This window comes from Aquarana catesbeiana, linkage group LG03 (assembly GCF_042186555.1).
Source record: "Aquarana catesbeiana isolate 2022-GZ linkage group LG03, ASM4218655v1, whole genome shotgun sequence".
Classification (NCBI taxonomy): Eukaryota; Metazoa; Chordata; class Amphibia; order Anura; family Ranidae; genus Aquarana; species Aquarana catesbeiana.
In genome coordinates, this window is record NC_133326.1 from 335,878,254 (window position 1) to 335,904,163 (window position 25,910).

Here is a 25,910-nt window from a genome sequence, read left to right on the forward strand (position 1 = left end):
CTAATCCGTCAGACATTCCGATCGTGTGTGGGCTTCATCGGACCTTTTCTGTCGAAAAATCTGATGGACCTTAGAAATAGGACATGTTTCAAATCTTTCCAACGGACTCGATTCCTATCGAAAAAAACATTTGTCTGTATGCTAGTCCGACGGACTGAAAACGAAGCAAGGGCAGCTATTGGCTACTAGCTATTGAACTTCCTTTTCTAGTCCGGTCTTACGTCATCACATTTGAAATGATCGGACTTTGGTGGGATCGTGTGTAGGCAAGTCTGTTTCATCGTAACTCTGACGGAGCTCCGTTGAAAAGTCCTTCGGAGTTCAGTCTGATGAGAAGTCTGCTCGTGTGTACGCGGCATAAGTGTTTCCCTATGTATTCCTAGTTTATTTCCTTGGGCTTTACTACCTACTAACTTGTGAGCCCTGTGCCTCAGAGCTGCAAGGGACTCCTACCTGTTTATAAGCCTTTAGTTCCCAGTATCTGTCTGGTCTGGTGAGTCAGAGAATAGCAACCTGGGAATCATCTGCAATGCAAACCATCTCTGCCTTCTGGAGCTCTGGAGAAAACAAAGCAGTTGTTTAGACTCTGTGCCCTGGCCTCTCTAAGCACCCTCACCTTCACTTTAATTGTGGGCAGGCTGGGTTCTCCCCCAGCAGCACCAGTACCATCAGCTCCAGATTACCTGTGCACACCAGGTGTATGTCATGTACCTACATTTCCTGGGATACTCCTGTACTCCTGTCTCCCTGTAAGACCTGCCTCCCTGTGCTATAAGTTTCTCTTACCAATATTCTGTGCCCTTCTGGCCTGTAAAGCCAGCACCCTAGTGCTGTACGATAGTCCAGTATGCAGTGCTTTCCCAAAACCTAATTTCCAGTGCTTCCTTGTACTAGGTAAGCAAACTGCCATCCAGCATGCAGGCTGCATGGAAGGCCCATGGTTCCCAACTATACGTCCCTTTTGTGACAACAATGTCACAAGGACTGTCTTCCCTCATAATAGCAGCCTTATAAGGCCACAATGTTCGAATGCCTTATGCCCTCTCAACTTAACTGAGCCCCTCCAACCCTCATTTGATCATTCAGATTTACCAATGAGCCTGTTAGCTCTGACACTTGGGCGATACACCTACTCATCCTGGCCTTAAGCCACACACTTTATACACCCAATATCAGGCACATTGGTTTCTTCCACATCTCAAGATACTAATTCTGATAATTGGCTAATACATTACCAGTTGTCTTCCTTCTGTAAAACACTCCTAGAATCTCATGTACAAACCACCCACAGAATATGAAAAGATTTGCTCTCTTCTGAACCACCCTCCACTACACACTCTCTCATTTATAAAATGACCACTTACCTAGATTTACAACTGCACGGAGTAGAGATTAGGCATAAACCATGTACTGAAAGACATGAGAGCATACAACAGTATCCTTGTGTTCCTGATTTCCCTACAAATCTTTGGTTATAGCACAGATATGCATCTCAGATTAAGTCCAGGACCAGGTACATAGATAATAGTCTGATGTTATGGTAATGAACAGCAGTGGAATTGAATGTATTTGAAAAGTTAAACTTAAAGTTGTTATAAAGGCAAAGTGTTTTTTTACCTGAATGCATTAACTGCATTAACCAGTGGTGTGCTTGTCTGCAGCAGCTCTTCACCCTCCTCTCTCTTCCCACAGACTTAGAAGTAGTGGGAGCCGTTGGCTGTCAGTCCTGTGAGGAGGAACCAGAGGGCAGTGCCAAGCCACACTGTGTGTCTATAGATGCACACAGCCCTGCCTGGGAGCTCATAACAGCAAGTTTGCTATGGTGGCATTTAGAGAAGAGGAGCAGAGAGCACTGGACCCCAGATGAGGGGGTTTGGGTCCATTCTGTACAAAACCATTGCACAGAGCAGGTAAGTATAACATGTTTATTATTTAACCACTTGCCGACCGCCTCACGCCGATGTACTTCGGCAGAATGGCACGGGCAGGCAGAATCACATACCTGTACGTGATCTGCCTCCCGCGGGTGGGGGGTCCGATTAGACCACCCCCCTGGTGCCCGAGGCAGTTGGCTTGTGTCTGGGAGCGATGAGAGGTGAGGGGGAGACCATCCATTCATGGCTCCCCCCTCGCGATCGCTCCTAGCCAATCACGTTCTTCCTCTGCTGCTGTATGCTAAACAGCAGCAAAGGAAATTATGTCATCTCTCCTCGGCTCTGTATTTTCCGTTCCGGCGCTGAGGAGAGAAGACTTCACTGTGAGTGTACAACATAACACACACACAGTAGAACATGCCAGGCACACATTACACCCCCGACCCCCCCAATCTCCCCCGATCACCCCCCAATCACCCCCCCGTCACACTGACACCAAGCAGTTTTTTTTTTCTGATTACTGCATGGTGTCAGTTTGTGATAGTTAGTGTGGTAGGGCAGTTAGTATTAGCCCCCTTTAGGTCTAGGGTACCCCCCTAACCCCCCCTAATAAAGTTTTAACCCCTTGATCACCCCCATCGCCAGTGTCGCTAAGCGATCATTTTTCTGATTGCTGTATTAGTGTCACTGGTGACGCTAGTTAGTGAGGTAAATATTTAGGTTCGCCGTCAGCGTTTTATAGCATCAGGGACCCCCATATACTATCTAATAAATGTTTTAACCCCTTGCTCTCCCCCTAGTTAACCCTTTCACCATTGATCACTGTATAACCGTTACGGGTGACGCTGGTTAGTTCGTTTATTTTTTATAGTGTCAGGGCACCCGCCGTTTATTACCTAATAAAGGTTTAGCCCCCTGATCACCCGGCGGTGATATGCGTCGCCCCAGGCAACGTCAGATTAGCGCCAGTACTGCTAACACCCACGCAGGCAGCATACGCCTCCCTTAGTGGTATAGTATCTGAACGGATCAATATCTGATCTGATCAGATCTATACTAGCGTCCCCAGCAGTTTAGGGTTCCCAAAAATGCAGTGTTAGCGGGATCAGCCCAGATACCTGCTAGCACCTGCGTTTTGCCCCTCCGCCCGGCCCAGCCCACCCAAGTGCAGTATCAATCGATCACTGTCACTTACAAAACACTAAACGCATAACTGCAGCGTTCGCAGAGTCAGGCCTGATCCCTGCGATCGCTAACAGTTTTTTTGGTAGCATTTTGGTGAACTGGCAAGCACTAGCCCCAAGCAGCGTAAGGTTAGCGCCAGTACTGCTAACACCCACGCACGCACTGTACACCTCCCTTAGTGGTATAGTATCTGAACTGATCAATATTTGATCCAATCAGATCTATACTAGTGTCCCCAGCAGTTTAGGGTTCCCAAAAACGCAATGTTAGCGGGATCAGCCCAGATACCTGCTAGCACCTGCGTTTTGCCCCTCCGCCCGGCCCAGCCCACCCAAGTGCAGTATCGATCGATCACTGTCACTTACAAAACACTAAACGCATAACTGCAGCGTTCGCAGAGTCAGGCCTGATCCCTGCAATCGCTAACAATTTTTTTTGGTAGCGTTTTGGTGAAGTTGCAAGCACCAGCAGCCTAGTACACCCCGGTCATAGTCAAACCAGCACTGCAGTAACACTTGGTGACGTGGTGAGTCCCATAAATGCAGTTCAAGCTGGCGAGGTGGCAAGCACAAGTAGTGTCCTGCTGCCACCAAGAAGATGAACACAGGCCCGTCGTGCCCATAGTGCCCTTCCTGCTGCATTCACCAATCCTAATTGGGAACTCACCACTTCTGCAGCACCCGTACTTCCCCCATTCACGTCCCCAACCAAATGCAGTCGGCTGCATGAGAGGCATTTTTATGTCCTCCCGAGTACCCCTACCCAACGAACCCCCCCAAAAAAGATGTCGTGTCTGCAGCAAGCGCGGATATAGGCATGACACCCGCTATTATTGTCCCTCCTGTCCTGACAATCCTGGTCTTTGCATTGGTGAATGTTTTGAACGCTACCATTCACTAGTTGAGTATTAGCGTAGGTTACAGCATTGCACAGACTAGGCACACTTTCACAGGGACTCCCAAGATGCCATCACATTTTGAGAGACCCGAACCTGGAACTGGTTACAGTTATAAAATTTACAGTTACAAAAAAAAGTGTAAAAAAAAAAAAAAAAAAAAAAAAAATATATAAAATAAAAAAAAAGTTGTTGTTTTATTGTTCTCTCTCTCTCTATTCTCTCTCTATTGTTCTGCTCTTTTTTACTGTGTTCTATTCTGTAATGTTTTATTGTTATTATGTTTTATCATGTTTGCTTTTCAGGTATGCAATTTTTTATACTTTACCGTATACTGTGTTTTATTATTAACCATTTTTTTGTCTTCAGGTACGCCATTCACGAATTTGAGTGGTTATACCTGAATGATGCCTGCAGGTTTAGGTATCATCTTGGTATCATTCTTTTCAGCCAGCGGTCAGCTTTCATGTAAAAGCAATCCTAGCGGTTAATTAGCCTCTAGACTGTTTTTACAAGCAGTGGGAGGGAATGCCCCCCACCGTCTTCCGTGTTTTTCTCTGGCTCTCCTGTCTCAACAGGGAACCTGAGAATGCAGCCGGTGATTCAGCCAGCTGACCATAGAGCTGATCAGAGACCAGAGTGGCTCCAAACATCTCTATGGCCTAAGAAACCGAAAGCTACAAGCATTTCATGACTTAGATTTCGCCGGATGTAAACAGCGCCATTGGGAAATTGGGAAAGCATTTTATCACACCGATCTTGGTGTGGTCAGATGCTTTGAGGGCAGAGGAGAGATCTAGGGTCTAATAGACCCCAATTTTTTCAAAAAAGAGTACCTGTCACTACCTATTGCTATCATAGGGGATATTTACAATAAAAATGATTAAAAAAAATGAAAGGAACAGTTTAAAAATAAGATAAAAAAGCAAAAAAATAATAAAGAAAAAAAAAAAGCACCCCTGTCCCCCCCTGCTCTCGCGCTAAGGCGAACGCAAGCGTCGGTCTGGCGTCAAATGTAAACAGCAATTGCACCATGCATGTGAGGTATCACCGCGAAGGTCAGATTGAGGGCAGTAATTTTAGCAGTAGACCTCCTCTGTAAATCTAAAGTGGTAACCTGTAAAAAACCTGTATTTATTTTGTTGCCACTGCACGTTTGTGCGCAATTTTAAAGCATGTCATGTTTGGTATCCATGTACTCGGCCAAAGATCATCTTTTTTATTTCATCAAACATTTGGGCAATATAGTGTGTTTTAGTGCATTAAAATTTTCAAAAGTGTGTTTTTTCCCCAATAAATGCGTTTGAAAAATCGCTGCGCAAATATTGTGTGAAAAAAAAAATGAAACACCCACCATTTTAATCTGTAGGGCATTTGCTTTAAAAAAATATATAATGTTTGGGGGTTCAAAGTAATTTTCTTGCAAAAAAAAATAATTTTTTTATGTAAACAAAAAATGTCAGAAAGGGCTTTGTCTTCAAGTGGTTAGAAGAGTGGGTGGTGTGTGACATAAGCTTCTAAATGTTGTGCATAAAATGCCAGGACAGTTCAAAACCCCCCAAATGACCCCATTTTGGAAAGTAGACACCCAAGCTATTTGCTGAGAGGCATGTCGAGTCCATGGAATATTTTATATTGTGACACAAGTTGCGGGAAAAAGACAAATTTTTTTTTTTGCACAAAGATGTCACTAAATGATATATTGCTCAAACATGCCATGGGAATATGTGAAATTACACCCCAAAATACATTCTATTGCTTCTCCTGAGTACGGGGATACCACATGTGTGAGACTTTTTGGGAGCCTAGTCGCGCACAGGACCCCGAAAACCAAGCACCGCCTTCAGGCTTTCTAAGGGCGTAACTTTTTGATTTCACTCTTCACTGCCTATCACAGTTTCAGAGGCCATGGAATACCTAGGTGGCACAAAACCCCCCCAAATGACCCTATTTTGGAAAGTAGACACCCCAAGCTATTTTCGGTAGCACATGATTAAATGATGGAAATCAGTATAGCCTCATCGCTTTCATTAGGCTTGTGGTAAAATTCCCTTTATTAAACAGTCACAACCTGAGTGGAAAATCCTGTCCCCTGCCAGTTAATCACTGCTTCTCCACAGAGAACAAGATCCCACTCTTCAGCGTGCTGCTGGAGGGTAGGGATGAGCTTCGAGTCTAACTCATGTTCGACTCGAACATCGACTGTTCGCCAGTTCGCCGAACAGCGAACAATTTGGGGTGTTCGCGGCAAATTCGAAAGCCACGGAACACCCTTTAAAAGTCTATGGGAGAAATCAAAAGTGCTAATTTTAAAGGCTTATATGCAAGTTATTGTCATAAAAAGTGTTTGGGGACCTGGGTCCTGCCCCAGGGGACATGGATCAATGCAAAAAAAAGTTTTAAAAACGGGAGCAGTGATTTTAATAATGCTTAAAGTGAAACAATAAAAGTGTAATTTTCCTTTAAATTTCGTACCTGGGGGTGTCTATAGTATGCCTGTAAAGGGGCGCATGTTTCCCGTGTTTAAAACAGTCTGACAGCAAAATGACATTTCAAAGGAAAAAAAGTCATTTAAAGCTACTCGCGGCTATTAATGAATTGCTGGTCCGACAATACACATAAAAGTTCATTGATAAAAACGACATGGGAATTCCCCACAGGGGAACCCGAACCAAAAAAATGACGCGGGGGATCCCCCTAAATTCCATTCCAGGCCCTTCAGGTCTGGTATGGATATTAAGGGGAACCCCGGCCAAAATTTAAAAAAAAATGGCGTGGGGTCCCCCTGAAAATCCATACCAGACCTGATTTTAAGGGGAACCCCGCATCAAAATAAAAAAAATGGCGTGGGGTCCCCCCAAAAATCCATACCAGACCCTTATCCTAGCACGCAACCTGGCAGGCTGCAGGAAAAGAGGGGGGGATGAGAGAACGCCCCCCCTCCTGAACCGTACCAGGCCACATGCCCTCAACATTGGGAAGGTGCTTTGGGGTAGCCCCCCAAAACACCTTATTCCCATGTTGATGGGGACAAGGGCCTCATCCCCACAACCCTTGCCCGGTGGTTGTGGGGGTCTGCGGGCGGGGGGCTTATCGGAATCTGGAAGCCCCCTTTAACAAGGGGACCCCCAGATCCCGGCCCTCCCCTTGTGTGAAATGGTAAGGGAGTACAAAAGTACCCCTACCATTTCACAAAAAAACTGTCAAAAATGTTAAAAATGACAAGAGACAGTTTTTGACAATTCCTTTATTTAAATGCTTCTTCTTTCTTCTATCTTCTATCTTCCTTCAGTTTCTTCCTCCATTTTCTTCTTCTGGTTCTTCCTCGGGTGTTCTCGTCCAGCATCTTCCTCCATGGCGTCTTCTTCCCTTCTTCTCCTCGGCCGCTCCGTATCCATGATGGCATGGAGGGAGGCTCCCGCTGTGTGACGCTTCTCCTCTTCTGACGGTTCTTAAATAATGGGGGGGTGGAGCCCCCTCTGACCCCGCCCCCTCTGATGCACGGGGACTTGACGGGGACTTCCCTGTGTCATTCCCCATGACATCAGAAGGGGGCGGGGTTATGTAACGGGTGACCCCGCCCCCCTCTGACGTCACAGGGAATGCCTCGGGAAAGTCCCCGTCAAGTCCCTGTGCGTCAGAGGAGGGGCGGGGTCACCGGGTGGCCCCGCCCCCTATTATTTAAGAACCATCAGAAGAGGAGAAGCGTCACACAGCAGGAGCCTCCCTCCATGCCATCATGGATGCGGAGCTGCCCGAAGAGAAGAAGGGAAGAAGATGCCGTGGAGGAAGATGCCGGACGAGAACACTGGAGGAAGAACCAGAAGAACCAGAAGAACCAGAAGAACCAGAAGAACCAGAAGAAGAAGAAGATGGAGGAATAAACGGAAGGAAGATAGAAGATAGAAGATAGAAGAAAGAATGTAGAAGATAGAAGAAAGAAGAAGCATTTAAATAAAGGAATTGTCAAAAATTGTCTCTTGTCATTTTTAACATTTTTGACAGTTTTTTTGTGAAATGGTAGGGGTACTTTTGTACCCCCTTACCATTTCACACAGGGGGGAGGGCCGGGATCTGGGGGTCCCCTTGTTAAAGGGGGCTTCCAGATTCCGATAAGCCCCCTGCCCGCAGACCCCCACAACCACTGGGCAAGGGTTGTGGGGATGAGCCCCTTGTCCCCATCAACATGGGGACAAGGTGTTTTGGGGGCTACCCCAAAGCACCCTCCCAATGCTGAGGGCATGTGGCCTGGTACGGTTCAGGAGGGGGGCGCTCTCTTGTCCCCCTCTTTTCCTGCGGCCTGCCAGGTTGCGTGCTTGGATAAGGGTCTGGTATAGATTTTTGGGGGGACCCCACGCCATTTTTTTTAAAATTTTGGCACAGGGTTTCCCTTAAAATCCATACCAGACCTGAAGGGTCTGGTATGGATTTTGAGAGAGACCCCACGCCATTTTTAAAAAAAAATTTGTCTGGGGTTAACCTTATTATCCATACCAGACCTGAAGGGCCTGGTATGGAATTTAGGGGGACCCCCCACGTCATTTTTTTTTAATTTTGGTTTGGGGTTTCCTTGTGGGGAATTCCCATGTCGTTTTTATCAATGAACTTTTATGTGTATTGTCAGACCGGCAATTCATTAATAGCCGCAAGTAGTTTTAAATGACTTTTTTCCTTTGAAATGTCATTTTGCTGTCAGACTGTTCTAAACACGAGAAACATGCGCCCCTTTACAGGCATACTATAGACACCCCCCAGCTACGAAATTTAAAGGAATATTACACATTTATTGTTTCACTTTAAGCATTATTAAAATCACTGCTCCCGAAAAAATGGCCATTTTTAAAACATTTTTTTGCATTGATCCATGTCCCCTGGGGCAGGACCCAGGTCCCCAAACACTTTTTATGACAATACCTTGCATATAAGCCTTTAAAATTAGCACTTTTGATTATTCATGTTCGTGTCCCATAGACTTTAACGGTGTTCGCGTGTTCAAATTAATTTTTTTCCTGTTCACAAGTTCTGGTGCAAACCGAACAGGGGGGTGTTTGGCTCATCCCTACTGGAGGGCAAGCTTTTTTCATCATGCTAGGGCTACTTTAGAAAAAAAATGAACTGTAAAGCATAAATATTGAAAATCTTTTTTGTTTTTGTTTTGGTAAAGTGGATGAGGGTTAGAACACCTGTCAGTTTTAATTGTTCCTTGCACCTCTATTAGGGAGATTCATGCTCTCAATTTGTTCTGTTTACAGTTATTATCGAAAGTGAATCTTAACCACTTATGGACCGGCCGCCGCCGTTATACGTCGGTACTTTGAAGTGGGATATCGTTGTTATGGCTGCAACTAGCTACTATAACCTCAGTATCCTCTTCTTCAGTGGGCGGTCCGCTTTCAGATAAAAGTGGTCTCTGCAGCAGATTCACCACTAGATCACTTTTATCGGTGGCTGGAGAGGGACCCCCCTTCCGCCGTGCTCCATTGGCCTCCGCCACTTACTGGAGCTGCCAGCAGCGGCAGAGGCGATTGGGCCCTTCTTCCTGCTAGGTATGGAGACGAGTGAGGGGAAGATGGGCCCCACCCATCTCCATACCATTGCAGGACAGAAGCAATGTCAAAACGTCACTTCCACCCATAAAGAGGCTTTTTTTTTATTGCATTTTAGTGTAAATATGAGATCTGAGGTCTTTTTGACCCCAGATCTCATATTCAAGAGGTCCTGTCATGTTTTTTTTCTATTACAAGGGATGTTTACATTCCTTGTAATAGGAATAAAAGTGACATAATTATGTAATTATTTTATTTAATTTATTTTAGAAGAACAGTGTAAAAATAAAAAATAAAAAGTAAAATAAATAAGAAAAAAATGTTTTAAACATGCCCCGTTCCACCAAGCTTGTGTGCAGAAGCGAATGCATACGTGAGCAGCGCCCGCATATGAAAACGGTGTTTAAACCACACATGTGAGGTATCGTCACGATTGTTGGAGCGAGTGCAATAATTCTAGCCCCATACATCCTCTGTAACTCAAAACATGCAACCTGTACAATTTTTTAAACATCGCCTATGGAGATTTTTAAGGGTAAAAGTTTGTCGCCATTCCACGAGCGAGTGCAATTTTGAAGCGTGACATGTTGGGTAGCAATTTACTGGGCGTAGCATTATCTTTCACAATATATTTAAAAAATGGGCTAATTTTACTGTTGTCTTATTTTTTAATTTAAAAAAGTGTATTTTTTCTAAAAAAAAATGTGCTTGTAAGACCGCTGTGCAAATACGGTGTGACAGAAAGTATTGCAATGACCACCATTTTATTCTCTAGGGTGTTAGAAAAAAAATGTATAATGTTTGGGGGTTCCAAGTAATTTTCTAGCAAAAAAACTGTTTTTAACTTGTAAACTACAACCACCATTGTATTCTCTAGGGTATTAGAAAAAAATATATGTTTGGGGGTTCTAAGTAATTTTCTAGCAAAAAAATGTTTTTAACTTGTAAACAACAAATCTCAGAAAGAGGCTAGTGGTTAAAAAAGAAATCCAAAATTTGCATTGACACAAGAACAGGAATATAGGGAAAATCCTCCAATGGGGACACTAGTTCTGGTGAACCTCGTGTCACCCTGGGATTCAGTCACTTTAGAGGGATTTCCTCTTATTTCCTGTTTTGGCTAAGGGACAGGAAGTGAAGGTAAATCTCCCCAATGGGACGCATATGGCAAGAAAAAAACCCTTCCTTACTCTATCCAAAATGAAAGTTTTGCCTTTTGTAACACTTTAACTTATTTAAACTGAAAGTTTGGTTGAGTTTTAACTGCCTATTCTCTGTCTGCACAAGGTGTGTCACTTTACAAAAAAACCATAGGGATTAAGAGGGCCACAGTTGTCTCTAGAAACTCTAATAAGCTTAAGAGATATGCACCACAGGAGAAGATTTAAACTCAGCATGTATCCTCTAGAGTACCTCTCATCTACGCATACTGTATGTATGGTCACCGTTTAAGTAATTGGGAAGAACAGAACTGCTATTAAACTGTTCCCTTCCTTCATCCTAGAAGAATCCATGATATATGTTGGGTATATAGAAATACTCTGTGGTTCTTATCAGCCTGCATAGTAAAGCTTCTTGCTTCACAGTTATTATAATTTCAACACACCTCAATTTTGCCATTTCAACCTATATGAAAGAACATAAGAGCCTAACGCAGAAGAACAGATTTTACCTTTGAACTTACTTTGGGCACTTGATTCTTTAACTTTACTTAAACAGAAGTTTAATTGGTTCTCATAGTAATGACAAAAGATTAGTGCATCTATTCACCTTTGACCCTATTAAGTGGATGAATATGGGAATGTCTTATGGAGGTAAATAATATGTACAGCAACATTGCTCTGGGAAAGAAGAAGGATTTTCAATAAACTACATAACAACTAATGCTTGTAAAACCACAGGAAGGATTCCATTTCTATTTAACATTTTATACCAGGAGGAAAAAAAAACAATGACAGTGACTTATTGCAAAGTGCGCTAATAAAGTCAAAAGTCCTTGTGAAAGCAGGAAAACATTAACCTCAGATTTTTCATTGTATTATTCTAGCTTATAAAATGTCATAAAATATGCCATGCATGAATAAAAAAAAAAATGTGTGTGTACTTATGTTTATTTTCAAAGCTTTTAGCGTACTGAATGGCTAAATATGGCAATATTCCAAACATATAAGACCCAAGGAGTTATTCATCAAATATAAATAAATAAATGTTAGATAAAGACGAAAAATGCATCCTAAAATGTAATGTTAATTCATCACAATATCCCTATGCTTTAGTAACTGCAGTAAATACAGTATTCAAATTGATCTTTAACTCTTTCACCTTTTTATCTGTGCATTAATCCAATGAATATGTTGTTAATAAAGTTTAACATTATAGTTTTGTGTTAAATAGACCAGGATAGCAGGAGATAAAAATACACATACCTAGTAATTAGTCTGAGAAATGACCAGCCCATCACTGCTTTCTTTCCTGCTGACTACATGCCATGCCAGTATGGGTTTTCAATTCGAAAGAAACTGTCAACAAGCTACAAGGCAGTGCTGGGCTTTCGTTGCTTAAAATTAGCTTTTAGAAAGAAATGCTGCATTACTACTAGGGATGAGCCGAACACCCCTCTGTTCGGTTCACACCAGAAGATGTGAACAGAAAAAACATGTGTATGAACAAGTGAACAATGTTAAAGTCTGCAAGTTATTCCCATAAAAAGTATTTGGGGACCCGGGTCCTGCTCCAGGGGACATTTATCAACGCAAAAAAAGTTTTTTTTTTTACTTTACAGGCATACTAAGGGGGCCTCCAGGCACAATATTTAAAGGAATATTTCATTTTTATTGTTTCACTTTAAGCATTATTAAAATAAATGCTCCTGAAAAAATGTCAGTTTTGAAAACTTTTTTTTGCATTGATATATGTCCCCTGGGGCAGGACCCGGGTCCCCAAACACTTTTTATGGCAATAACTTTTTTTATAAGCCATTAAAATTAGCACTTTTGGTTTTTCATGTTAGTGTCCCATAGACTTTAGTGGTGTTCGCCTGTTCGCACAAATTTTTTGCCTGCTCGCAAGTTTTGGTGCGAACCGAACCAGGATTGTTTGACTCATCCCTACCCAATAGCCAATGGCACATGAGCATGGTTGGCAATAACTTGCATATAAGCCCTGAAAATTAGCACTTTTGGTTTTTCATGTTAGTGTCCCATAGACTTTAATGGTGTTCCACGGCTTTTTGAATTCGCCGCGAATGTCCGCTGTTCGGCGAACACCCAATGTTCGAGTCAAACTTACGCTCGACTTGAACACCGGGCTCATCCCTAATTACTACATGTGTTCATGTGCATACCGATGGAGTTTACCAGAAGTACAACATTATGATCACCTGTGTGTCTAGGAAATCATCAACCACTAAAGTACAATTTTTGTCACGTCATATAGGATTCCAAAACTGCATTAAAACATACTGTAAATGTAAAAAGTCTTTAATGCAAGTTATTCACCAAATATAAATTGGTTAATGCATCTTTGCCATGCTACACTCTGATAGAAATATGATGTGCCTTACATGGCAAACATATAGCAAGTTAACCGATTTTCCTTATGTGAAATCCATCCTATCTAAAGAGCCACTTTTAACTGAATATACATTTCTCATGGGAAAAACTTAACAGTATTTATAAAATATTGAAATATTGTTGAATAGGAGTACTACATGACAAACAGAAAATTCAGTATTAAAAGGATACACAGTATATCTCAAGAAGACAGCCACATTAATGAACAATCAGTATGTTTCACTACTTCTTTCTCTCTGCCTATTGGGAATGTACACTGATTGTGCACAAAGTATTTTCCTTTAGTGTGCTGAGGACTAATAGTGCATTTTTTAAAACATATATCTAGTCAGGCCAATATAAAATATTGCATATTATTATTATTATTATTATTATACAGGATTTATATAGCGCCAACAGTTTGCACAGCGCTTTACAATATAAAGGGAGACAAGACAGCAACAATACAGTTCAATACAAGAGGATTAGGGGGCATATAAATATAGTGTGTGCTACTAGTAGTGAAAGTAGGAAAAACATAGCTGGCTCGTGTTACATGGTGAGTCTGTAATTGGTCAGGGTTACAAGACTTCAGGGCTGGATGACTCATCCTGGCAGCTTTCTGGTGCCCGTTCCCATTTCTAGAATCTTGGAGAATATTCTAGAATATAGAGGGAGAAGGCTAGGAGGGGCTTCCTTGAATATTTATGGGTCTTCAGGCAATCCCCAGGAGTGGGCCTAGCAGGGGACTGTGAATCCCATTAATACACATGGGCTATACCAGCTGTATAGTCGTGTGGAAGATGAAGAAGCAGTGCTGAGGAGAGAGTGTTTCTGCTGCCCTTGAGGGTCCCCCCACTGGGGGGGGGGGGTGTATACCTCAGGCTGGAGCTCAAGAGGATGGCCTGGAAGAATCCCACCACAGGAGGCAGTTGGGGGATTGAAGCAGGAGAGGCAGCAGAGAGAGCAAGGAGAGACAGTGAGTAGATCAGTATGGTGCAGTGACAAGACAGGGGTGGGGGGAGACTGTCATCTGTAACAGTGCTCTTTTAAAGACAGCTGTGTGCCAAGTCTTCATTCACCTTGCCCTCAGGAATCTCCATGTGTGTGCGTTAGTTGGGAGGACTGGGGGAAGCAAGCAGCCAAGTGGGCTGGTATTTTCTGCAGTGGTAGAACTAGGCTTAGTGTCTACAGGGAAGCAGAAGGAGATGCCGTTCACTCCACATGTGCTACTTTATCCAAAAAGGGACGGAAAGTTCCTAGCCCGTAATGAGCTGTTGCTGAATTAACAAAGAGTGCTGTGCATACAGGAATCAAGTGTGTGCAGAAGGAAGGAAGAAGAGGATTCCTTGTAAATCGTGAGGAAGTTGTCCCTTTTTCGGTGTTCTGGACATTTTTCAAGTTGGGCATCCCATAATTCCCTGCCCCATGCCCCATCCAAGTTATCATCCCCCAATAAAACAAAAAAAAACAAGCCAATGACTGATTTTCTGTGTATGAGAGAGTAAAGGAAATGCTATGTGACTGGCTGTGCAGCACTGGGGACCCAGATATCAATGACCCCTTTGGGGGTAGTGATTGTATATATATATATATATATACAGTATATATAGCATTCTTATTGGGTGTCACCCTTACCCCTAGCGCAGATGGTCAGACACTATAGCTGGCTTATGTGGTTCTTCACCTATAGTAGCCCACTTTCCCTTAAGGCAAGGTCTTATATGCAATGCTATAGTGCCTGGCCACCACGCTGGGAAGATGCGAACTGAGTTCAAAGGCAAAGTTCAGAACAGGCAGGGTCCAATCCATAGTCAAAAGGCAGGCAGAGTTCAGAGAATAGTCCAAGTTCCAGTTTGAGGTAATAAAACAGGGGAATCCAAACAGCAGACAGGGCAGACAAACAGGGAGCTTGAAGCATGTTTTAAACACAGTATCCCAAGCATGAGACTGTACGGTTGGCTGGCTTAAATCAGGTTTGGCCGCCACCCAGAGACTGCCTACATCAATCACCTTGCAGGTGAACAAGCAGGCAGGGAGAATGTATCACATCCAAAACCAGCATTCTGGAATGAGACCAAAAGCTGTGTTGGAGCAGGAGTGCTACATGCTCCTGCCATAGGACTAGTAGGAGTTTGTTACCTTTCTCTGAGTTTGCTTGATTGATAATAAACGTCTTTTGTTTACAGAATTAAATAGCTTAAAGTGATCCTAAAGTATGTTTTTTTTTTTTTGTTTAAAAATAACAAACATTCACAGAATACACCTTTCTCGCACTACATTTTAGTGTAAACAGGCCCTTAAAGGATAAGTTCCCTTTTGTAAAAAAGTAATAAATGCACATCCTTTTGCAAGTAAAAAAATGTGCATTTATTATTTTATTTTTTTACTAGGAGCCTGGAAAGCATTTGCAGCAGCAGATCACGGGTGCCATGCAGGACTTCTGCAGACTGTCAGTGTAAGCTATCTGCTCGTACCTCATATACACACTGACAGGAAGAAATATTGAACTACCTAGAGTGCTCAACAGTGCCCTGGTAGTTCATTGAGAACTACAAGCAAAGGCTGTCATAGTTATAGTTCTCCCATTCACAGATTTCTGTGACTGAATGATGCAGCCTGGTGGGTGAAGTGATTTTTTCTTAATTAGGGAGAAGATCCCTCACTTGCTGTCACTTGAGTCAGCTGCCCGGGGAGCAGGAGGAGTGGGAACATGTTGCATATAACATGTTCCCAAAATGAACTTATCCTTTAAAATAAAAACTTTCTGCATTAGTCAATGGCCAACATGTATAACACCTACATTGGATTAAGGGGAAATGCTATCCTCCCACCCTCTGCTTCATGTAGATAAAACATCCATGTGAAACAATAATATTAAGATTTAGCAGAAAAAGAGCACAGGTGATCATACAAACCATGCCTAATATCACTTAAAAAAGAATGTTTATTATACTCACAAATGTGATAAAATAAAAGTTAATATTTTAAACACAGAGGTCATACTTGATTCTCACTCTACAAGACCAGTATATTGATACTTTCACTGCAAGAAGAATACATTTTCCATAGAACACCAGTTATAGGACAATTAATGCCCAATTCAAGATATAAGTTGGGTTAATACCCCTTTCACAATTGCCCTAGCAGGGAAGTGATTATCAATGTTAGCTGGGACATTCTGTATTTGTATATCTTGCAACTCTTTCATTTTCGTTGTTCAGTGCATGATGATTAATGATTGCTGTTAAGACTTCATAATCACCAATAAAATAAAATACTTTGGAAAAAAAAAAATTACTGTACTCATGGGCTACAGGCCAGTCATGGCTTCAGAAGGTGGAGTTTTGTGTCCTACTCCAAGCTGCAGCAGTAAGAGTTAGGCCTCATTCACAAGGGTGTAGCTATGCATACATCTGTGCGAAGGACCATCTTTGCACACACAGGATGCAAGTGTAGTCCCATTCATGACTGTTGGGACACAGTGGTTGCACAGACTCAGCCACTGGTTCCAATTTTACAGCTCTGCAGGTGTGGTTGAAGGTGCATGTTCCTAAATGCACATTGATCACCCTGTGACACTGTATTAACATTAAAGTAAAGCCTCATATAAAATGATGTGAGTATTGGTAGGGATACTATTATTTCAATGTGTGTTCATCAATTTAAAATGGCATCCCCTGCAAAAAAAATGTTTACACATACGGTTTTACAAGTGTCTTCAGGTCAGTCACAGGTCCTCTTCATATACTATATACATACAGTATATATATATATATATATCTATATATATATAGATATATAGATATATATATCTATATATAGATATATAGATATATATATATATATATTTTTTTGTTTGTTTATTTTTTTACAGTATATTATCTTTATTTTTATATTTATTTATTAATAGGAGCTTCCTGATGATGCTCAGTATGGGTGAAATGCGTTGAGGTGGAATTTCCGGACGCAGGTGTCACATTCTTCCTGTGGAGCACACATTGGTTCTGGTATTGGCACAGTGGTGGTAGATATGGTATTGGAGGCTGTGGTTCTCATTGGAAATACTAGGCACCAGGGGGACACCTTGTTAACTGCTTGCCGACCAGCCGCCGTCATTATACTGTGGCTGGTTGGTACGGCTGCACAAATCGTCGCAGGTGTATGTCGGCCGCTTTAAGAGCTATAGTGGGCGCGTGCACACTGCCGGAGTCGATGCGCGTGGCCGGTGGCTGCGATGTCTGCCGGCGACATGCAAACGCTCCTCAGAGAGCCAGAATGGAGATCTGTTAATGTAAACAGACATATCCCCATTCTGTTAGGGAAGTAGAGAGAGATCTGCTGTTTCTAGTGACCAGGAACAGCAATTTCTCTCTACTCCCAGTAAGTACACTCCCCCCCACAGTTAGAAACACCTCCCTAGGGAACACTTAACCCCTTGATTGCCCCCTAGTGTTAACCCTTTCTCTGTCAGTGGCATTTATACAGTAATCAGTGGCTATTTTTAGCTCTGATCGCTGTATAAATGTCAATGGCCCCAAAAAAGTGTCAAAAGTGTCCAATCTGTCCGCCGCAATATTGCAGTCCCCTTAAAAATCGCCGATCACCGCCAGTACTAGTAAAAAAAAATATATAATAAAAATGCCATAAATCTATCCCCTATTTTGTAGACGCTATAACTTCTGTGCAAACCAATCAATATGCGCTTATTGTGATTTTTTACCAAAAATATGTAGAAAAATACATATTGGCCTAAACTGAATTTTTTTTGGGATATTTATTATAGCAAAAAGTAAATTTTTTTTTTTTTTTTAACCACTTCAATATAGAACACTTATACAGCTGTCCTGCCCAGACCAATTTTCACCTTTCAGCGCTCTCGCAATTCCAATGCCATTACTCATAGTCATGCAACACTGTACCCAAACAACATTTTTATAATTTTTTCACACAAATAGAGCTTTCTTTTTGTGGATTTGGAAAAAAGAAAACACTTTTTTTTAGTTTCTATTCTAAAGATCTAGTTGATCAAGCATGCAACTATTACGCTAAAGGCAAACCTGCCAAAAAAGATAAAGAGATAACAGATCATTCCACTAGGTTTATCACTACCTTCAATTTTCAGTACAAAAAAATGGAAAATATACTAAAGAAACACTGGTCCATTTTGCTACAGGATCCACTTCTGAAAACCTCCCTTCCGCTTATACCCAGAATCACGTACCGAAAGGCTCCGAGTCTCAAAAATAGGATTGCCCCAAGTAAATTGCCCATCGACAAGCCCATTTCCAACCCCACCACCCTCATACCACTAGTCGGCATGTATCAGTGTAAGAAAGCCCGCTGCAAGACTTGTATGTTTATGGAACATGGCAAAAAATCTTTTCTATCTAAAGGCAGAATTTATACATTGGAACAATTCTATAACTGCTCGTCTAATTTTGTAGTGTATGGCCTCACGTGCCCTTGTGGGTTAATCTATGTTGGGCAAACTATCTGCCCACTCAGGCAGCGGTTCGGCCAGCATCGACGACTCATTGAGGGTGGTAAGGACAAACACAGTGTCCCTCGGCACTTTGCCGAGTGTCACAACAAATCTACCACCGGTCTGTCTGTTTGGGTTATTGAACAAATCCCTAAACACATGTCAGAAGCTGAACGGTTCAAAAAGCTTTGTGCCAGAGAGACTTTCTGGATATACTGCTTAGATGTACTCTCCCCTGGCGGCCTCAATGAAGGAATAGAGATATCCACAGTCCTATAACAACCTTTCCTCTTACCACTTTACAGCTACCATGAAATTTTGTCTCAGTTGTAATTTTTTTCCCTTTTTTTACCCCCCTTTTTTTTTACCCCCCCTTTTTTTCCCCCTCTTTGTACCCCCCTTTTTTTACCCCCCCCCTTTTTTTTTTTTTTTATATATGTGCATGTGCATCTCCCCCTCACACATTTATATATGTACATATCTCCCCTCCCCCCACTTACCCTGAAATACTAAAATCCATCAGTGTTTATTTCCATATTCTCTGTAATCATAGTCCCAGGATCAATTTATAATTTATTAATTAAATTTACATTGTTTTATTCCATATTGCACGCCAGACGGTGCAGACTACAACTATTAATCCCCTATCCTTGACAGTCATCTCCCACTCTCTATACATAACATCTTATGGCAGTCTATTGTATTTACTGTATATTTATTTATATTTATTTGATCTATTTTATTGCACTGTACCTTATGATTTATTTCCTCATGATGTTTTAAATGCTTGTTCCTGAATTTATCTTACCTTATCTGGTTTTATTCACAATGTTTTGTCTTAATTGGAGCCCTGTTGTAAAATTATATACATATATTCTCCCTTTTATTTTTTCTGCACTATGTCATTGTAAGGTCCTTTTGTTTTTATCCCCCCTGCCATCTAATGCCGCCCATTACCTATTTTTTATGCAAATCACGGACTTTCCGGCCCCACCCCCCCCCTCTTTTCAGCTTATATAAGCCCACTGTGTCCTCCTCTCCCTATGCTTGACAAAGGAATGCGGCCATTCGTCCACCAATGGCAAGCCTATTCTGAAACACGTCGCATGCGTGTGACGTCATCACTGGGCGCCACGCTGTACTTGCTCTCCAAGCCTCGTTTGAGATCTTCGGCTCGGCTGGCCTTTTTCCCTTCCTAGAGGCTTCACACCATTCTATCAGTGAGCAGCAGCACAGCTGAACGGATGCTCTGGCGTCCTACACATCTCTCCCTTCCTTCCCTGGAACCCCTATCTGTGCATCTGGGACATAACCTGGCTCCCAACCCAGCAGGATTTGTGTTGGACTGTTCGCTGCAAGAGACTGAACCTGGCTGCAAGAACTAATCCTCTTTGGACCTGGCATGCCCTGCAGGAACCGCTGTGACCTGTAGTTCCACCGCATCTCTCCAGCCCAGCCAACCGACCCTAATGCAACTTCTCCAACTTCCATGTGAGTGGATATTGTTGTTTTAATAAAATGTATTTATGATTTATACTCAGAGGCGCCCCTCTCCTTGTTGTTGTTTTAGCTTGCTGGACTCTGCTTTTGGTTCCTTTGGTGGCCGCCCTGACTGACCTCTTGTATATACTCCCAGTATATATGCATGAACTTACACATGCATTTTTACAGTTTTCAGTTTCTGGACTAATCGGTTTTACTTTCAAGGTAACTGTGCTTTGTGCCTTTTTACTTGTATTATTATTTTTTTTAGTTTCTATGATAACATTTAGCAAATAAGTAATTTTTGTTTGTAAATTTGGACCACAATATATATTGCTACATATCTTTGGTAAAAATAACCCAAATATGTGTACATTATTTGGTCAGTGTGAAAGTTATAGCATCTACAAGCTATGGTGCAAAGCCTCATCAGCCTCATCTCTTGAGGCCCTGAAATGTCAGAAAAGTACAAATATCCCACCAAATGACTCGTTTTTTGAAGTATTTTTTTTCCCACAATTCTTTGGAAAATGAAGAAATTATTTTTTAGTTTTTACACAAAATTGTCATAATTTATTTCTCATACACAACATATGCATACTTCAAATTACACCCCAAAATACATTCTGCTACTCATCCTGAGTATGATGATACCACATGTGTGAGACTTTTATACAGCCTGGCCACATAGAGAGGTCCAACATGCAGGGAGCACCGTCAGGCGTTCTGGAACATAAATTACACATAAAATTTCCTAATGACCTTTTACACTTTTGAAGGCCATGGAACACCAGGACAGTGGAATTACCCACAAAATGACGCCATTTTGGGAAGAAAACACCCCAACATATATTCTATGAGGCATAATGAGTCTTTTGAATGGTTCATTTTTTTCCACAAGTCTTCGGAAAATGTGGAAAGAAAATGAACATTTTTTTTTTTTTTACACAAAGTTGTCAATTTATATGATATTTCTAACACATAGCATGTACATAGCAAAAATTACCCCCCAAAATACATTCTGCTACTCCTCCTGAGTATGGCGATACCTCATGTGTGAGACTTTTACACAGCCTGGCCACATAGAGAGGTCCAACAATGAAGTAGTACCTTCAGGCGTTCTAGGAGCATAAATTACACATATAATTTAATTCCTTCCTATCACACTTTTGAAGGTTCAGGAGCACCAAGACAGTGGAAACCCACAAAATGACTAAATTTTGGAAAGCAAACACCCCAAGGTATATTCTATGAGGCATGGGCTGCAGATAGGTACTCGGGTAATCTGATGGGCTAGAGACAGATGCTCGGGTAATCTGATGGGCTGCAGATAGGTACTTGGGTACTCTGATGGGCTGGTGACAAGTACTTGTTACTCTGATGGGCTGGTGACAGGTACTCTGGTAATCTGATGGGCTGCAGTTAGGTACTCGGGTACTCTGATGGGCTGGAGACAGCTACTCAGGTACTCTGATGGGCTGATGACAGGTACTCTTTACCGCGATTGGGGATGGGTCATGTCAGGGTGACAAGCCTCATCCCAGATCACTGCTCTGCGTGACCCTAGGGGCGCGCATGAGCGCCATTCACAAGGACAGTGCATGTGACCGTCTGTGATTGGGCACAGCCGGTCACGTAGTAAAGAGCCATTATCTATTGGCTCTTCACACTGATCTGGGATGGGCTGTGTCGGAGGGACTGGCCTCATCCCCAATCTACGCACTGCGGGCCCCCGGGAGCCCGCAGAAGCGGGAAATAGCAGAGGACATCATATAACACCGTCCAGGATGGCAGAGTGCTCCTGTGGACGTTATATGACTATAGGCTGGTAGGGAAGTGGTTAATTGTCGCTCTTTTTTTGTTTAAAACGCACAAAATAAAAACCACAGAGGTAATCAAATACCACCAAAAGAAAGCTCTATTTGCTGGGAAAAAAGGACATCAATTTCATTTGGGTAAAACATTGCACGACCGCGCAATTGTCAGTTAAATCGACGCAGTGCCGTATAGCAAAAAATGGCCTGAACAGGAAGTGGGTAAATCTTTCCGGGGCTGAAGTGGTTAATGTGAGTTATTAGTGTGTTTCTCTTTTTTGGCTTTCTAATGGAATTAATGTGTTGTGCAACAATGCCTGTGTTGTGGTTCTTGTATTCCCTGGCCTAAGCCATACAGAACGTCCCTCTGGCCAGTAAACCCTGTCTCTTGAGGACTGGTGGAGCAGAGGAACCTTTTATTACACAAATCACATTTTAACTTATTTTAATAAAGGTTCTGGTGAGTTTATTACCATGTGGGGCACTTTTTGGATCACCACTAGGGATGAGCCGAACACCCCCCTGTTCGGTTTGCACCAGAACATGCGAACAGGCAAAAAATTTGTTTGAACACGCAAACACCATTAAAGTCTATGGGACTCGAACATGAATAATCAAAAGTGCTCATTTTAAAGGCTTATATGCAAGTTATTGTCCTTAAAAGTGTTTGGGGACCTGGGTCCTGCCCCAGGGGACATGTATCAATGCAAAAAAAAGTTTTAAAAATGGCCGTTTTTTCAGGAACAGTGATTTTAATAATGCTTAAAGTGAAACAATAAAAGTGTAATATTCCTTTAAATTTCGTACCTGGGGGGTGTCTATAGTATGCCTGTATAGGGGGGCATGTTTCCCTTCTTTAAAACAGCTCTGGTCTCTGACAGCAAAATTACATTTCAAAGGAAAAAAAGTAATTTAAAACTACTTGCGGCTATTAATGAATTGTCGGTCTGGGATTTCCCCACAGGGGAACCCCGAACCAAAATTTTTTTAAAAATTGGCGTGGGGGTCCCCCTAAATTCCATACCAGGCCCTTCAGGTCTGGTATGGATATTAAGGGGAACCCCGTGCCAAAATGAAAAAAAAAATGGCATGGGGGTCCTCCTCAAGATCCATACCAGACCCTTCAGGTCTGGTATGGATTTTTAGGGGAACCCCGTGCCAAAATTGTAAAAAAATGGTGTGGGGTCCCCCCAAAAATCCATACCAGACCCTTATCCGAGCACTCAACCTGGCAGGCCGCAGGAAAAGAGGGGGGGGTGAGAGAGCGCCCCCCCTCCCTCCTGAACCATACCAGGCCACATGCCCTCAACATTGGGAGGGGGCTTTGGGGTAGCAGCCCCCCAAAGCACCTTGTCCCCATATTGATGAGGATAAGGGCCTCATCCCCACAACCCTTGGCCGGTGGTTGTGGGGGTCTGCAGGCAGGGGGCTTATGGGAATCTGGAAGCCCCCTTTAACAAGGGGATCCCCAGATCCCGCCCCCCTGTGTGAAATGGTAATGGGTACAAAAGTACCCCCATCATTTCACAAAAAAAGTGTCAAAAATGTTAAAAATGACAAGAGACAGTTTTTGACAATTCCTTTATTTAAAGTCTTCTTCTTTCGGGTCTTCTTCCTTCCTTCTTCCTTCCTTCTTCCTTTGGGTTTCTTCCTCCATCTCCTTCTTCCTCCGATCCTCTGCTTCTTGCTCCGGTGTTCTCATCTGGCATCTTCCTCCGCAGCGTCTTCTTCCCCGCTTCGTTTTTGGGCCGCACCCAGGTCCCCAAACACTTTTTATGACAATACCATGCATATAAGCCTTTAAAATTAGCACTTTTGATTTATCCCATAGACTTTTAAAGGGTGTGCCGCGGCTTTCGAATTTGCCACAAACACCCCAAATTGTTCGCTGTTCGGTGAACATGAGTTTGACTTGAGCTCGAAGCTCATCCCTAATCACCACACTTAATATTGTTTTGTGGAATAGAGTAACACATATCTTGAAACACTGGAGCACAAACTGTTTTCCTCTGTGTAACACTATATATGGACTTTGCACAGTGATATTAGTATTTTTTAACTATAGTGGCATTTAATTTTATATCATTTGTATAGTATTATTTTTCACATAAGGGGAAGATAGATGATTCATTAAGTCATCACAGCATTGCTCATTAATATACTGTATCTCACAAAGTGAGTAAACCCCTCACATTTTTGTCAATATTTTATTATATCTTTTCATGTGACAACACTGAAGATATGACACTTTGCTACAATGTAAAGTAGTGAGTGTACAGCTTGTATAACAGTGTAAATTTGCTGTCCCCTCAAAATAACTCACACAGCCATTAATGACTAAACCACTGGCAACAAAAGTGAGTACACCCTAAGTGAAAATTTCCAAATTGGGACCAATTAGCCATTTTCCCTGCATGGTGTCATGTGACTCGTTAGTGTTACAAGGTCTCAGGTGTGAATAGGGAGCAGGTGTGTTTAATTTGGTGTTATCGCTCTCACTCTCTCTTACTGGTCACTGGAAGTTCAATATGGCACCTAATGGCAAAGAAATCTCTTAGGATCTGAAAAAAAGAATTGTTGCTTTACATAAAGATGGCCTACTAATAGCAGTGCGAACCTTCTTCATCTCCAGATCCATTCACTGTCCCAGGGTCTCTGCAAAGGATATTGCTTTTCTTCTGGCAGAATGGCACCCCTGGCTAATCTGATGAAGCCTGTTTGGCCGGCTGCTTCTGAGGCAGAGGTACCTTTTAAATGACTTAGTTGATTAGCTTAGTACCTGAGCATTATTGCAATCGAGATCCACACAGTCAGTTTGGACAGAGTTGGACAAAAAACATTCACTTTTTGCTCCTGATATGCCAACTTGCCATAGCAATTTCCTAGAAGCAAGCTAAGGCTGACCCATCTGGCCAGTCTGATAAAGACTCCCTGGCCAACTGCTTCTGAGGTAGAGGTTGCCTTTAAATAAACACAGCTGTTTGATTTAGGCTTGGCATGGAATCATTAGTGACTGTAGGCCTTCTTAGTCTCTGCCCATTTGCCACTGCCTCTGGCCTGCAACTTGGTTTTGCATTTTGGCCAACATACCAGTTACCACCAGTCCACTATGATTTTTGTAGAGATTTCCTTGGTCTGCCTCTTCTGGCAGTTAAATACATAGTGGTTCCTTCAGGGCTAAAGATGACCTGTCCCTGTTGCAGAAGCAGGCTGACTCTCCTCTTCCTGAGAAGTGGTGTTGATGTTGAGGGCTGGAGAGATTTATAATCTATTATGCCCATAATGTGCACCCTTTTAGGATATAGAATATACCTAACTGCCCTCACCTTAATGAATGTTGCTGGTCTCTAGGAAGGCTGATTGCTACTGGTCCACAGATGAGCTGAAAGATTGGAGCCATGCCTGGGAGTATTTGTTTAAACGTCCATTTGTAGTAACCACTACAAACAGCAAACCACATATCCCTCTGTGGTGTACCAGGCATAACAGAAGCAATTACACATTGCTAACAGGTAATGCAAGATCTTGATTTTCATTTCAGCATTAAGTTCAGCATGTGAATGCATAGAGATAAACACATAGCAGTCATGGTACTGTCAAGTCAATGTAATTACAGGCAAACAGTGTAAGTTAATAGTCAGACAATTAGCACTAGCAGGTTAAACCTACCTTAGACACTTGTGCCGCAAAAAAAAAAAAAAAAAGGTCCATACCACAACCAAGCATTAATACACAGAAAGCCCAGCCTGCAGGACGAGGCCCTGCATTGATAGGAAAGGCTCAGCACCACCTGAAATCAACCTAAGCATTAGCAATACTGCAGACACAGATACAACCTGTGAAGCATTAGTAAACAGAATGGCACTATGGACAGCCAGTAAGATTCACATATGTGATATACGCTTTCAGTGATGCAAGCTAACAGCATACCTGCAGACAATAAGTCAAGCCTGTAGGACCAGGCCTTGCTGAGTTAATAGGAAGGCTTCAGCCCAGCACAGCACATCTGCTATCAGCATTAGCAGTATTGCAGACACAAACCACAACCTGTGAATCAATAGTAAACAGACTGAAACTA